At 34.8% G+C, this 14,466-nt stretch overlaps 13 non-coding genes across 13 annotated transcripts; all 13 read left to right on the top strand.

Moving 5' to 3' along the window:
* Positions 1 to 963: 963 nt before the first annotated feature.
* TRNAR-CCU (transfer RNA arginine (anticodon CCU)) lies at positions 964 to 1,036 on the top strand. Its single transcript has one exon. It is a non-coding gene; the product is annotated as a tRNA-Arg (tRNA).
* An 891-nt stretch (positions 1,037 to 1,927) lies between these two features.
* Positions 1,928 to 2,000, top strand: TRNAR-CCU (transfer RNA arginine (anticodon CCU)). The gene has a single exon. It is a non-coding gene; the product is annotated as a tRNA-Arg (tRNA).
* A 927-nt stretch (positions 2,001 to 2,927) lies between these two features.
* TRNAR-CCU (transfer RNA arginine (anticodon CCU)) lies at positions 2,928 to 3,000 on the top strand. Its single transcript has one exon. It is a non-coding gene; the product is annotated as a tRNA-Arg (tRNA).
* Positions 3,001 to 3,892: 892 nt separating this feature from the next.
* Positions 3,893 to 3,965, top strand: TRNAR-CCU (transfer RNA arginine (anticodon CCU)). The gene has a single exon. It is a non-coding gene; the product is annotated as a tRNA-Arg (tRNA).
* An 847-nt stretch (positions 3,966 to 4,812) lies between these two features.
* On the top strand, positions 4,813 to 4,885 carry TRNAR-CCU (transfer RNA arginine (anticodon CCU)). Its single transcript has one exon. It is a non-coding gene; the product is annotated as a tRNA-Arg (tRNA).
* An 878-nt stretch (positions 4,886 to 5,763) lies between these two features.
* Positions 5,764 to 5,836, top strand: TRNAR-CCU (transfer RNA arginine (anticodon CCU)). Its single transcript has one exon. It is a non-coding gene; the product is annotated as a tRNA-Arg (tRNA).
* An 871-nt stretch (positions 5,837 to 6,707) lies between these two features.
* TRNAR-CCU (transfer RNA arginine (anticodon CCU)) lies at positions 6,708 to 6,780 on the top strand. The gene has a single exon. It is a non-coding gene; the product is annotated as a tRNA-Arg (tRNA).
* An 871-nt stretch (positions 6,781 to 7,651) lies between these two features.
* Positions 7,652 to 7,724, top strand: TRNAR-CCU (transfer RNA arginine (anticodon CCU)). The gene has a single exon. It is a non-coding gene; the product is annotated as a tRNA-Arg (tRNA).
* Positions 7,725 to 8,760: 1,036 nt separating this feature from the next.
* On the top strand, positions 8,761 to 8,833 carry TRNAR-CCU (transfer RNA arginine (anticodon CCU)). Its single transcript has one exon. It is a non-coding gene; the product is annotated as a tRNA-Arg (tRNA).
* A 907-nt stretch (positions 8,834 to 9,740) lies between these two features.
* Positions 9,741 to 9,813, top strand: TRNAR-CCU (transfer RNA arginine (anticodon CCU)). Its single transcript has one exon. It is a non-coding gene; the product is annotated as a tRNA-Arg (tRNA).
* An 876-nt stretch (positions 9,814 to 10,689) lies between these two features.
* TRNAR-CCU (transfer RNA arginine (anticodon CCU)) lies at positions 10,690 to 10,762 on the top strand. The gene has a single exon. It is a non-coding gene; the product is annotated as a tRNA-Arg (tRNA).
* An 863-nt stretch (positions 10,763 to 11,625) lies between these two features.
* On the top strand, positions 11,626 to 11,698 carry TRNAR-CCU (transfer RNA arginine (anticodon CCU)). Its single transcript has one exon. It is a non-coding gene; the product is annotated as a tRNA-Arg (tRNA).
* An 874-nt stretch (positions 11,699 to 12,572) lies between these two features.
* Positions 12,573 to 12,645, top strand: TRNAR-CCU (transfer RNA arginine (anticodon CCU)). Its single transcript has one exon. It is a non-coding gene; the product is annotated as a tRNA-Arg (tRNA).
* The last annotated feature ends 1,821 nt before the right edge of the window (positions 12,646 to 14,466 follow it).

Below are 14,466 nucleotides of genomic sequence, written 5' to 3'. Positions count from 1 at the left end.
CAGTGGCCTAATGGATAAATCACTGGCCTCCTAAGCCAGGGATTGTGGGTTCAAGTCCCATCTGCGGTGGAAATCATTAAAGCAGCTGTGTCGTCACTAGAGTTGATACTTTATCCTTGCTTCAACTGTACAACAGTCTTGTAGTGTTTAGATTGCAAAAACATGACCACAGAAGCTAAAAATGACATTTATTATAACATTGTTGTGGTTTTTTTGTTTACTTTTCTATCACTGTGGAAAGCTTATTCAAGTGCCATCTGGCATGCATGATCCTTTGTTGCTCATCATTCATCACCAAAAATGATTTTCTTTTTAAATTCTTATGACTGTACTGATTGTATTGAATAAAATCCACATCTAGCATAACTGTTTTATGCTGCAAAGTGCTCCAGTGGTGGAATTGGACAGCGCGTGGTACTTATAAGACAGTATCTGTTGAGCAATGTCAAGGTTGTGAATTTAAGTCTCACCTGAAGCAGTTTTGTTTACAGTTTTTTTCCTTTTTCTTATGTCATTAGTCATTGATTATAATCTTCTACCTTAATATTTAATATGATATTACAAAGGATGGAAGAAAGAAAGAAAGAAAGAAAGAAAGAAAGAAAGAAAGAAAGAAAGAAAGAAAGAAAGAAAGAAAGAAAGAAAGAAAGAAAAAACACAAACATGATTGTGAATTTAAGTTGTCAGCACACATCTGCTTTGGTTCAAATGCACTGCATATCTTCCTTCAGTCAGCCAACAAAACAGCAATTGAAAAGATTAACACACTGTTGGTAAAGCAGTTGCATCAAATAGTTTTTTTGCAATAGAGCATGATAATCCATACTGACAGCTCTGGATAGTACCAGCACATTTCTTGCTGGACTTGGTAATGCAAAGAACACAGTAAACAGCTTCACTTTTTCTCAATAATAAATAATTGACTATTAAAAACCTATCAGTCTTGAATGAGAAAGTCAGTAAGCCCCAGTGGCCTAATGGATAAAGCACTGGCCTCCTAAGCCAGGGATTGTGGGTTCAAATCCCATCTGGGGTGGAACTCATTAAAGCAGCTGTGTCGTCACTAGAGTTGATACTTTATCCTTGCTTCAACTGTACAACAGTCTTGTAGTGTTTAGATTGCAAAAACATGACCACAGAAGCTAAAAATGACATTTATTATAACATTGTTGTGGTTTTTTTGTTTACTTTTCTATCACTGTGAAAAGCTTATTCAAGTGCCATCTGGCATGCATGATCCTTTGTTGCTCATCATTCATCTCCAAAAATGATTTTCTTTTTAAATTCTTATGACTGTACTGATTGTATTGAATAAAATCCACATCTAGCATAACTGTTTTATGCTGCACAGTGCTCCAGTGGTGCAATTGGACAGCGTGTGGTACTTATAAGACAGTATCTGTTGAGCAATGTCAAGGTTGTGAATTCAAGTCTCACCTGAAGCAGTTTTGTTTACAGTTTTTTTTCCTTTTTCTTATGTCATTAGTCATTGATTATAATCTTCTACCTTAATATTTAATATGATATTACAAAGGATGGAAGAAAGAATGAAAGAAAGAAAGAAAGAAAGAAAGAAAGAAAGAAAGAAAGAAAGAAAGAAAGAAAGAAAGAAAGAAAAAACACAAATATGATTGTGAATTTAAGTTGTCAGCACACATCTGCTTTGGTTCAAATGCACTGCATATCTTCCTTCAGTGAGCCAACAAAACAGCAATTGAAAAGATTAACACACTGTTGGTAAAGCAGTTGCATCAAATAGATTTTTTGCAATATAGCATGATAATCCATACTGACAGCTCTGGGTAGTACCAGCACATTTCTTGCTGGACTTGGTAATGCAAAGAACACAGTAAACAGCTTCACTTTTTCTCAAAAATAAATAATTGACTATTAAAAACCTATCAGTCTTGAATGAGAAAGTCAGTAAGCCCCAGTGGCCTAATGGATAAGGCACTGGCCTCCTAAGCCAGGGATTGTGGGTTCAAGTCCCATCTGGGGTGAAACTCATTAAAGCAGCTGTGTCGTCACTAGAGTTGATACTTTATCCTTGCTACAACAGTCTTGTAGTGTTTAGATTGCAAAAACATGACCACAGAAGCTAAAAATGACATTTATTATAACATTGTTGTGGGTTTTTTGTTTACTTTTCTATCACTGTGAAAAGCTTATTCAAGTGCCATCTGGCATGCATGATCCTTTGTTGCTCATCATTCATCACCAAAAATGATTTTCTTTTTAAATTCTTATGACTGTACTGATTGTATTGAATAAAATCCACATCTAGCATAACTGTTTTATGCTGCACAGTGCTCCAGTGGTGCAACTGGACAGCGTGTGGTACTTATAAGACAGTATCTGTTGAGCAATGTCAAGGTTGTGAATTCAAGTCTCACCTGAAGCAGTTTTGTTTACAGTTTTTTTCCTTTTTCTTATGTCATTAGTCATTGATTATAATCTTCTACCTTAATATTTAATATGATATTACAAAGGATGGAAGAAAGAAAGAAAGAAAGAAAGAAAGAAAGAGAGAAAGAAAGAAAGAAAGAAAGAAAGAAAGAAAGAAAGAAAGAAAGAAAGAAAGAAAAAAAATAAAGAAAGAAAGAAAGAAAGAAAGAAAGAACACAAATATGATTGTGAATTTAAGTTGTCAGCACACATCTGCTTTGGTTCAAATGCACTGCATATCTTCCTTCAGTCAGCCAACAAAACAGCAATTGAAAAGATTAACACACTGTTGGTAAAGCAGTTGCATCAAATAGATTTTTTGCAATATAGCATGATAATCCATACTGACAGCTCTGGATAGTACCAGCACATTTCTTGCTGGACTTGGTAATGCAAAGAACACAGTAAACAGCTTCACTTTTTCTCAAAAATAAATAATTGACTATTAAAAACCTATCAGTCTTGAATGAGAAAATCAGTAAGCCCCAGTGGCCTAATGGATAAGGCACTGGCCTCCTAAGCCAGGGATTGTGGGTTCAAGTCCCATCTGGGGTGGAACTCATTAAAGCAGCTGTGTCGTCACTAGAGTTGATATTTTATCCTTGCTTCAACTGTATAACAGTCTTGTAGTGTTTAGATTGCAAAAACATGACCACAGAAGCTAAAAATGACATTTATTATAACATTGTTGTGGTTTTTTTGTTTACTTTTCTATCACTGTGGAAAGCTTATTCAAGTGCCATCTGGCCTGCATGATCCTTTGTTGCTCATCATTCATCACCAAAAATGATTTTCTTTTTAAATTCTTATGACTGTACTGATTGTATTGAATAAAATCCACATCTAGCATAACTGTTTTATGCTGCAAAGTGCTCCAGTGGTGCAATTGGACAGCGCGTGGTACTTATAAGACAGTATCTGTTGAGCAATGTCAATGTTGTGAATTCAAGTCTCACCTGAAGCAGTTTTGTTTACAGTTTTTTTTTCCTTTTTCTTATGTCATTAGTCATTGATTATAATCTTCTACCTTAATATTTAATATAATATTACAAAGGATGGAAGAAAGAAAGAAAGAAAGAAAGAAAGAAAGAAAGAAAGAAAGAAAGAAAGAAAGAAAGAAAGAAAGAAAGAAAGAAAAAACACAAATATGATTGTAAATTTAAGTTGTCAGCACACATCTGCTTTGGTTCAAATGCACTGCATATCTTCCTTCAGTCAGCCAACAAAACAGCAATTGAAAAGATTAACACACTGTTGGTAAAGCAGTTGCATCAAATAGTTTTTTTGCAATAGAGCATGATAATCCATACTGACAGCTCTGGATAGTACCAGCACATTTCTTGCTGGACTTGGTAATGCAAAGAACACAGTAAACAGCTTCACTTTTTCTCAAAAATAAATAATTGACTATTAAAAACCTATCAGTCTTGAATGAGAAAGTCAGTAAGCCCCAGTGGCCTAATGGATAAGGCACTGGCCTCCTAAGCCAGGGATTGTGGGTTCAAGTCCCATCTGGGGTGGAACTCATTAAAGCAGCTGTGTCGTCACTAGAGTTGATACTTTATCCTTGCTTCAACTGTACAACAGTCTTGTAGTGTTTAGATTGCAAAAACATGACCACAAAAGCGAAATATGATATTTATTATAACATTGTTGTGGGTTTTTTGTTTACTTTTCTATCACTGTGAAAAGCTTATTCAAGTGCCATCTGGCATGCATGATCCTTTGTTGCTCATCATTCATCACCAAAAATGATTTTCTTTTTAAATTCTTATGACTGTACTGATTGTATTGAATCAAATCCACATCTAGCATAACTGTTTTATGCTGCACAGTGCTCCAGTGGTGCAATTGGACAGCGCGTGGTACTTATAAGACAGTATCTGTTGAGCAATGTCAAGGTTGTGAATTCAAGTCTCACCTGAAGCAGTTTTGTTTACAGTTTTTTTCCTTTTTCTTATGTCATTAGTCATTGATTATAATCTTCTACCTTAATATTTAATATGATATTACAAAGGATGGAAGAAAGAAAGAAAGAAAGAAAGAAAGAAAGAAAAAACACAAATATGATTGTAAATTTAAGTTGTCAGCACACATCTGCTTTGGTTCAAATGCACTGCATATCTTCCTTCAGTCAGCCAACAAAACAGCAATTGAAAAGATTAACACACTATTGGTAAAGCAGTTGCATCAAATAGTTTTTTTTGCAATAGAGCATGATAATCCATACTGACAGGTCTGGAGAGTACCAGCACATTTCTTGCTGGACTTGGTAATGCAAAGAACACAGTAAACAGCTTCACTTTTTCTCAAAAATAAATAATTGACTATTAAAAACCTATCAGTCTTGATTGAGAAAGTCAGTAAGCCCCAGTGGCCTAATGGATAAGGCACTGGCCTCCTAAGCCAGGGATTGTGGGTTCAAGTCCCATCTGGGGTGGAACTCATTAAAGCAGCTGTGTCATCACTAGAGTTGATACTTTATCCTTGCTTCAACTGTACAACAGTCTTGTAGTGTTTAGATTGCAAAAACATGACCACAGAAGCTAAAAATGACATTTATTATAACATTGTTGTGGGTTTTTTGTTTACTTTTCTATCACTGTGAAAAGCTTATTCAAGTGCCATCTGGCATGCATGATCCTTTGTTGCTCATCATTCATCACCAAAAATGATTTTCTTTTTAAATTCTTATGACTGTACTGATTGTATTGAATAAAATCCACATCTAGCATAACTGTTTTATGCTGCAAAGTACTCCAGTGGTGCAATTGGACAGCGCGTGGTACTTATAAGACAGTATCTGTTGAGCAATGTCAAGGTTGTGAATTCAAGTCTCACCTGAAGCAGTTTTGTTTACAGTTTTTTTCCTTTTTCTTATGTCATTAGTCATTGATTATAATCTTCTACCTTAATATTTAATATGATATTACAAAGGATGAAAGAAAGAAAGAAAGAAAGAAAGAAAGAAAGAAAGAAAGAAAGAAAGAAAGAAAGAAAGAAAGAAAAAACACAAATATGATTGTGAATTTAAGTTGTCAGCACACATCTGCTTTGGTTCAAATGCACTGCATATCTTCCTTCAGTGAGCCAACAAAACAGCAATTGAAAAGATTAACACACTGTTGGTAAAGCAGTTGCATCAAATAGATTTTTTGCAATATAGCATGATAATCCATACTGACAGCTCTGGATAGTACCAGCACATTTCTTGCTGGACTTGGTAATGCAAAGAACACAGTAAACAGCTTCACTTTTTCTCAAAAATAAATAATTGACTATTAAAAACCTATCAGTCTTGAATGAGAAAGTCAGTAAGCCCCAGTGGCCTAATGGATAAGGCACTGGCCTCCTAAGCCAGGGATTGTGGGTTCAAGTCCCATCTGGGGTGGAACTCATTAAAGCAGCTGTGTCGTCACTAGAGTTGATATTTTATCCTTGCTTCAACTGTACAACAGTCTTGTAGTGTTTAGATTGCAAAAACATGACCACAGAAGCTAAAAATTACATTTATTATAACATTGTTGTGGTGTTTTTGTTTACTTTTCAATCACTGTGGAAAGCTTATTCAAGTGCCATCTGGCCTGCATGATCCTTTGTTGCTCATCATTCATCACCAAAAATGATTTTCTTTTTAAATTCTTATGACTGTACTGATTGTATTGAATAAAATCCACATCTAGCATAACTGTTTTATGCTGCAAAGTGCTCCAGTGGTGCAATTGGACAGCGCGTGGTACTTATAAGACAGTATCTGTTGAGCAATGTCAATGTTGTGAATTCAAGTCTCACCTGAAGCAGTTTTGTTTACAGTTTTTTTTCCTTTTTCTTATGTCATTAGTCATTGATTATAATCTTCTACCTTAATATTTAATATGATATTACAAAGGATGGAAGAAAGAAAGAAAGAAAGAAAGAAAGAAAGAAAGAAAGAAAGAAAGAAAGAAAGAAAAAACACAAACATGATTGTGAATTTAAGTTGTCAGCACACATCTGCTTTGGTTCAAATGCACTGCATATCTTCCTTCAGTCAGCCAACAAAACAGCAATTGAAAAGATTAACACACTGTTGGTAAAGCAGTTGCATCAAATAGTTTTTTTGCAATAGAGCATGATAATCCATACTGACAGCTCTGGATAGTACCAGCACATTTCTTGCTGGACTTGGTAATGCAAAGAACACAGTAAACAGCTTCACTTTTTCTCAATAATAAATAATTGACTATTAAAAACCTATCAGTCTTGAATGAGAAAGTCAGTAAGCCCCAGTGGCCTAATGGATAAGGCACTGGCCTCCTAAGCCAGGGATTGTGGGTTCAAATCCCATCTGGGGTGGAACTCATTAAAGCAGCTGTGTCGTCACTAGAGTTGATACTTTATCCTTGCTTCAACTGTACAACAGTCTTGTAGTGTTTAGATTGCAAAAACATGACCACAGAAGCTAAAAATGACATTTATTATAACATTGTTGTGGTTTTTTTGTTTACTTTTCTATCACTGTGAAAAGCTTATTCAAGTGCCATCTGGCATGCATGATCCTTTGTTGCTCATCATTCATCTCCAAAAATGATTTTCTTTTTAAATTCTTATGACTGTACTGATTGTATTGAATAAAATCCACATCTAGCATAACTGTTTTATGCTGCACAGTGCTCCAGTGGTGCAATTGGACAGCGTGTGGTACTTATAAGACAGTATCTGTTGAGCAATGTCAAGGTTGTGAATTCAAGTCTCACCTGAAGCAGTTTTGTTTACAGTTTTTTTTTCTTTTTCTTATGTCATTAGTCATTGATTATAATCTTCTACCTTAATATTTAATATGATATTACAAAGGATGGAAGAAAGAATGAAAGAAAGAAAGAAAGAAAGAAAGAAAGAAAGAAAGAAAGAAAGAAAAAACACAAATATGATTGTGAATTTAAGTTGTCAGCACACATCTGCTTTGGTTCAAATGCACTGCATATCTTCCTTCAGTGAGCCAACAAAACAGCAATTGAAAAGATTAACACACTGTTGGTAAAGCAGTTGCATCAAATAGATTTTTTGCAATATAGCATGATAATCCATACTGACAGCTCTGGGTAGTACCAGCACATTTCTTGCTGGACTTGGTAATGCAAAGAACACAGTAAACAGCTTCACTTTTTCTCAAAAATAAATAATTGACTATTAAAAACCTATCAGTCTTGAATGAGAAAGTCAGTAAGCCCCAGTGGCCTAATGGATAAGGCACTGGCCTCCTAAGCCAGGGATTGTGGGTTCAAGTCCCATCTGGGGTGAAACTCATTAAAGCAGCTGTGTCGTCACTAGAGTTGATACTTTATCCTTGCTACAACAGTCTTGTAGTGTTTAGATTGCAAAAACATGACCACAGAAGCTAAAAATGACATTTATTATAACATTGTTGTGGGTTTTTTGTTTACTTTTCTATCACTGTGAAAAGCTTATTCAAGTGCCATCTGGCATGCATGATCCTTTGTTGCTCATCATTCATCACCAAAAATGATTTTCTTTTTAAATTCTTATGACTGTACTGATTGTATTGAATAAAATCCACATCTAGCATAACTGTTTTATGCTGCACAGTGCTCCAGTGGTGCAACTGGACAGCGTGTGGTACTTATAAGACAGTATCTGTTGAGCAATGTCAAGGTTGTGAATTCAAGTCTCACCTGAAGCAGTTTTGTTTACAGTTTTTTCCTTTTTCTTATGTCATTAGTCATTGATTATAATCTTCTACCTTAATATTTAATATGATATTACAAAGGATGGAAGAAAGAAAGAAAGAAAGAAAGAGAGAAAGAAAGAAAGAAAGAAAGAAAGAAAGAAAGAAAGAAAGAAAGAAAGAAAGAAAGAAAGAAAGAAAAAAAAGAAAGAAAGAAAGAAAGAAAGAAAGAAAGAAAGAAAAAAAAGAAAAAAAGAAAGAAAGAAAGAAAGAAAGAAAGAAAGAAAGAAAAAAAATAAAGAAAGAAAGAAATAAAGAAAGAAAGAAAGAAAGAAAGAAAGAACACAAATATGATTGTGAATTTAAGTTGTCAGCACACATCTGCTTTGGTTCAAATGCACTGCATATCTTCCTTCAGTCAGCCAACAAAACAGCAATTGAAAAGATTAACACACTGTTGGTAAAGCAGTTGCATCAAATAGATTTTTTGCAATATAGCATGATAATCCATACTGACAGCTCTGGATAGTACCAGCACATTTCTTGCTGGACTTGGTAATGCAAAGAACACAGTAAACAGCTTCACTTTTTCTCAAAAATAAATAAGTGACTATTAAAAACCTATCAGTCTTGAATGAGAAAGTCAGTAAGCCCCAGTGGCCTAATGGATAAAGCACTGGCCTCCTAAGCCAGGGATTGTGGGTTCAAGTCCCATCTGGGGTGGAACTCATTAAAGCAGCTGTGTCATCACTAGAGTTGATACTTTATCCTTGCTTCAACTGTACAACAGTCTTGTAGTGTTTAGATTGCAAAAACATGACCACAGAAGCTAAAAATGACATTTATTATAACATTGTTGTGGGTTTTTTGTTTACTTTTCTATCACTGTGAAAAGCTTATTCAAGTGCCATCTGGCATGCATGATCCTTTGTTGCTCGTCATTCATCACCAAAAATGATTTTCTTTTTAAATTCTTATGACTGTACTGATTGTATTGAATAAAATCCACATCTAGCATAACTGTTTTATGCTGCACAGTGCTCCAGTGGTGCAATTGGACAGCGCGTGGTACTTATAAGACAGTATCTGTTGAGCAATGTCAAGGTTGTGAATTCAAGTCTCACCTGAAGCAGTTTTGTTTACAGTTTTTTTCCTTTTTCTTATGTCATTAGTCATTGATTATAATCTTCTACCTTAATATTTAATATGATATTACAAAGGATGGAAGAAAGAAAGAAAGAAAGAAAGAAAGAAAGAAAGAAAGAAAGAAAAAAAATAAAGAAAGAAAGAAATAAAGAAAGAAAGAAAGAAAGAAAGAAAGAACACAAATATGATTGTGAATTTAAGTTGTCAGCACACATCTGCTTTGGTTCAAATGCACTGCATATCTTCCTTCAGTCAGCCAACAAAACAGCAATTGAAAAGATTAACACACTGTTGGTAAAGCAGTTGCATCAAATAGATTTTTTGCAATATAGCATGATAATCCATACTGACAGCTCTGGATAGTACCAGCACATTTCTTGCTGGACTTGGTAATGCAAAGAACACAGTAAACAGCTTCACTTTTTCTCAAAAATAAATAATTGACTATTAAAAACCTATCAGTCTTGAATGAGAAAATCAGTAAGCCCCAGTGGCCTAATGGATAAGGCACTGGCCTCCTAAGCCAGGGATTGTGGGTTCAAGTCCCATCTGGGGTGGAACTCATTAAAGCAGCTGTGTCGTCACTAGAGTTGATATTTTATCCTTGCTTCAACTGTATAACAGTCTTGTAGTGTTTAGATTGCAAAAACATGACCACAGAAGCTAAAAATGACATTTATTATAACATTGTTGTGGTTTTTTTGTTTACTTTTCTATCACTGTGGAAAGCTTATTCAAGTGCCATCTGGCCTGCATGATCCTTTGTTGCTCATCATTCATCACCAAAAATGATTTTCTTTTTAAATTCTTATGACTGTACTGATTGTATTGAATAAAATCCACATCTAGCATAACTGTTTTATGCTGCAAAGTGCTCCAGTGGTGCAATTGGACAGCGCGTGGTACTTATAAGACAGTATCTGTTGAGCAATGTCAATGTTGTGAATTCAAGTCTCACCTGAAGCAGTTTTGTTTACAGTTTTTTTTTCCTTTTTCTTATGTCATTAGTCATTGATTATAATCTTCTACCTTAATATTTAATATAATATTACAAAGGATGGAAGAAAGAAAGAAAGAAAGAAAGAAAGAAAGAAAGAAAGAAAGAAAGAAAGAAAGAAAGAAAAAACACAAATATGATTGTAAATTTAAGTTGTCAGCACACATCTGCTTTGGTTCAAATGCACTGCATATCTTCCTTCAGTCAGCCAACAAAACAGCAATTGAAAAGATTAACACACTGTTGGTAAAGCAGTTGCATCAAATAGTTTTTTTGCAATAGAGCATGATAATCCATACTGACAGCTCTGGATAGTACCAGCACATTTCTTGCTGGACTTGGTAATGCAAAGAACACAGTAAACAGCTTCACTTTTTCTCAAAAATAAATAATTGACTATTAAAAACCTATCAGTCTTGAATGAGAAAGTCAGTAAGCCCCAGTGGCCTAATGGATAAGGCACTGGCCTCCTAAGCCAGGGATTGTGGGTTCAAGTCCCATCTGGGGTGGAACTCATTAAAGCAGCTGTGTCGTCACTAGAGTTGATACTTTATCCTTGCTTCAACTGTACAACAGTCTTGTAGTGTTTAGATTGCAAAAACATGACCACAAAAGCGAAATATGATATTTATTATAACATTGTTGTGGGTTTTTTGTTTACTTTTCTATCACTGTGAAAAGCTTATTCAAGTGCCATCTGGCATGCATGATCCTTTGTTGCTCATCATTCATCACCAAAAATGATTTTCTTTTTAAATTCTTATGACTGTACTGATTGTATTGAATCAAATCCACATCTAGCATAACTGTTTTATGCTGCACAGTGCTCCAGTGGTGCAATTGGACAGCGCGTGGTACTTATAAGACAGTATCTGTTGAGCAATGTCAAGGTTGTGAATTCAAGTCTCACCTGAAGCAGTTTTGTTTACAGTTTTTTTCCTTTTTCTTATGTCATTAGTCATTGATTATAATCTTCTACCTTAATATTTAATATGATATTACAAAGGATGGAAGAAAGAAAGAAAGAAAGAAAGAAAGAAAGAAAGAAAGAAAGAAAGAAAAAACACAAATATGATTGTAAATTTAAGTTGTCAGCACACATCTGCTTTGGTTCAAATGCACTGCATATCTTCCTTCAGTCAGCCAACAAAACAGCAATTGAAAAGATTAACACACTATTGGTAAAGCAGTTGCATCAAATAGTTTTTTTTGCAATAGAGCATGATAATCCATACTGACAGGTCTGGAGAGTACCAGCACATTTCTTGCTGGACTTGGTAATGCAAAGAACACAGTAAACAGCTTCACTTTTTCTCAAAAATAAATAATTGACTATTAAAAACCTATCAGTCTTGATTGAGAAAGTCAGTAAGCCCCAGTGGCCTAATGGATAAGGCACTGGCCTCCTAAGCCAGGGATTGTGGGTTCAAGTCCCATCTGGGGTGGAACTCATTAAAGCAGCTGTGTCATCACTAGAGTTGATACTTTATCCTTGCTTCAACTGTACAACAGTCTTGTAGTGTTTAGATTGCAAAAACATGACCACAGAAGCTAAAAATGACATTTATTATAACATTGTTGTGGGTTTTTTGTTTACTTTTCTATCACTGTGAAAAGCTTATTCAAGTGCCATCTGGCATGCATGATCCTTTGTTGCTCATCATTCATCACCAAAAATGATTTTCTTTTTAAATTCTTATGACTGTACTGATTGTATTGAATAAAATCCACATCTAGCATAACTGTTTTATGCTGCAAAGTACTCCAGTGGTGCAATTGGACAGCGCGTGGTACTTATAAGACAGTATCTGTTGAGCAATGTCAAGGTTGTGAATTCAAGTCTCACCTGAAGCAGTTTTGTTTACAGTTTTTTTCCTTTTTCTTATGTCATTAGTCATTGATTATAATCTTCTACCTTAATATTTAATATGATATTACAAAGGATGAAAGAAAGAAAGAAAGAAAGAAAGAAAGAAAGAAAGAAAGAAAGAAAGAAAGAAAGAAAGAAAAAACACAAATATGATTGTGAATTTAAGTTGTCAGCACACATCTGCTTTGGTTCAAATGCACTGCATATCTTCCTTCAGTGAGCCAACAAAACAGCAATTGAAAAGATTAACACACTGTTGGTAAAGCAGTTGCATCAAATAGATTTTTTGCAATATAGCATGATAATCCATACTGACAGCTCTGGATAGTACCAGCACATTTCTTGCTGGACTTGGTAATGCAAAGAACACAGTAAACAGCTTCACTTTTTCTCAAAAATAAATAATTGACTATTAAAAACCTATCAGTCTTGAATGAGAAAGTCAGTAAGCCCCAGTGGCCTAATGGATAAGGCACTGGCCTCCTAAGCCAGGGATTGTGGGTTCAAGTCCCATCTGGGGTGGAACTCATTAAAGCAGCTGTGTCGTCACTAGAGTTGATATTTTATCCTTGCTTCAACTGTACAACAGTCTTGTAGTGTTTAGATTGCAAAAACATGACCACAGAAGCTAAAAATTACATTTATTATAACATTGTTGTGGTGTTTTTGTTTACTTTTCAATCACTGTGGAAAGCTTATTCAAGTGCCATCTGGCCTGCATGATCCTTTGTTGCTCATCATTCATCACCAAAAATGATTTTCTTTTTAAATTCTTATGACTATACTGATTGTATTGAATAAAATCCACATCTAGCATAACTGTTTTATGCTGCAAAGTGCTCCAGTGGTGCAATTGGACAGCGCGTGGTACTTATAAGACAGTATCTGTTGAGCAATGTCAATGTTGTGAATTCAAGTCTCACCTGAAGCAGTTTTGTTTACAGTTTTTTTTCCTTTTTCTTATGTCATTAGTCATTGATTATAATCTTCTACCTTAATATTTAATATGATATTACAAAGGATGGAAGAAAGAAAGAAAGAAAGAAAGAAAGAAAGAAAGAAAGAAAGAAAGAAAGAAAGAAATAAGAAAGAAAGAAAGAAAGAAAGAAAGAAAGAAAGAAAGAAAGAAAGAAAGAAAGAAAGAAAGAAAGAAAAAACACAAATATGATTGTAAATTTAAGTTGTCAGCACACATCTGCTTTGGTTCAAATGCACTGCATATCTTCCTTCAGTCAGCCAACAAAACAGCAATTGAAAAGATTAACACACTGTTGGTAAAGCAGTTGCATCAAATAGTTTTTTTGCAATAGAGCATGATAATCCATACTGACAGCTCTGGATAGTACCAGCACATTTCTTGCTGGACTTGGTAATGCAAAGAACACAGTAAACAGCTTCACTTTTTCTCAAAAATAAATAATTGACTATTAAAAACCTATCAGTCTTGATTGAGAAAGTCAGTAAGCCCCAGTGGCCTAATGGATAAGGCACTGGCCTCCTAAGCCAGGTATTGTGGGTTCAAGTCCCATCTTGGGTGGAACTCATTAAAGCAGCTGTGTCGTCACTAGAGTTGATACTTTATCCTTGCTTCAACTGTACAACGGTCTTGTAGTGTTTAGATTGCAAAAACATGACCACAGAAGCTAAAAATGACATTTATTATAACATTGTTGTGGGTTTTTTGTTTACTTTTCTATCACTGTGAAAAGCTTATTCAAGTGCCATCTGGCATGCATGATCCTTTGTTGCTCATCATTCATCACCAAAAATGATTTTCTTTTTAAATTCTTATGACTGTACTGATTGTATTGAATAAAATCCACATCTAGCATAACTGTTTTATGCTGCACAGTGCTCCAGTGGTGCAACTGGACAGCGTGTGGTACTTATAAGACAGTATCTGTTGAGCAATGTCAAGGTTGTGAATTCAATTCTCACCTGAAGCAGTTTTGTTTACAGTTTTTTTCCTTTTTCTTATGTCATTAGTCATTGATTATAATCTTCTACCTTAATATTTAATATGATATTACAAAGGATGGAAGAAAGAAAGAAAGAAAGAAAGAAAGAGAGAAAGAAAGAAAGAAAGAAAGAAAGAAAGAAAGAAAGAAAGAAAGAAAAAAAAGAAAGAAAGAAAGAAAGAAAGAAAGAAAGAAAGAAAGAAAGAAAGAAAGAAAGAAAGAAAGAAAGAACACAAATATGATTGTGAATTTAAGTTGTCAGCACACATCTGCTTTGGTTCAAATGCACTGCATATCTTCCTTCAGTCAGCCAACAAAACAGCAATTGAAAAGATTAACACACTGTTGGTAAAGCAGTTGCATCAAATAGATTTTTTGCAATATA

Source organism: Pseudophryne corroboree, unplaced genomic scaffold, assembly GCF_028390025.1.
Source record: "Pseudophryne corroboree isolate aPseCor3 unplaced genomic scaffold, aPseCor3.hap2 scaffold_129, whole genome shotgun sequence".
In the NCBI taxonomy this organism is placed as follows: Eukaryota; Metazoa; Chordata; class Amphibia; order Anura; family Myobatrachidae; genus Pseudophryne; species Pseudophryne corroboree.
Note: the sequence above shows the minus strand (reverse complement) of the source record. Positions and strands in the feature narration are given on the sequence as shown.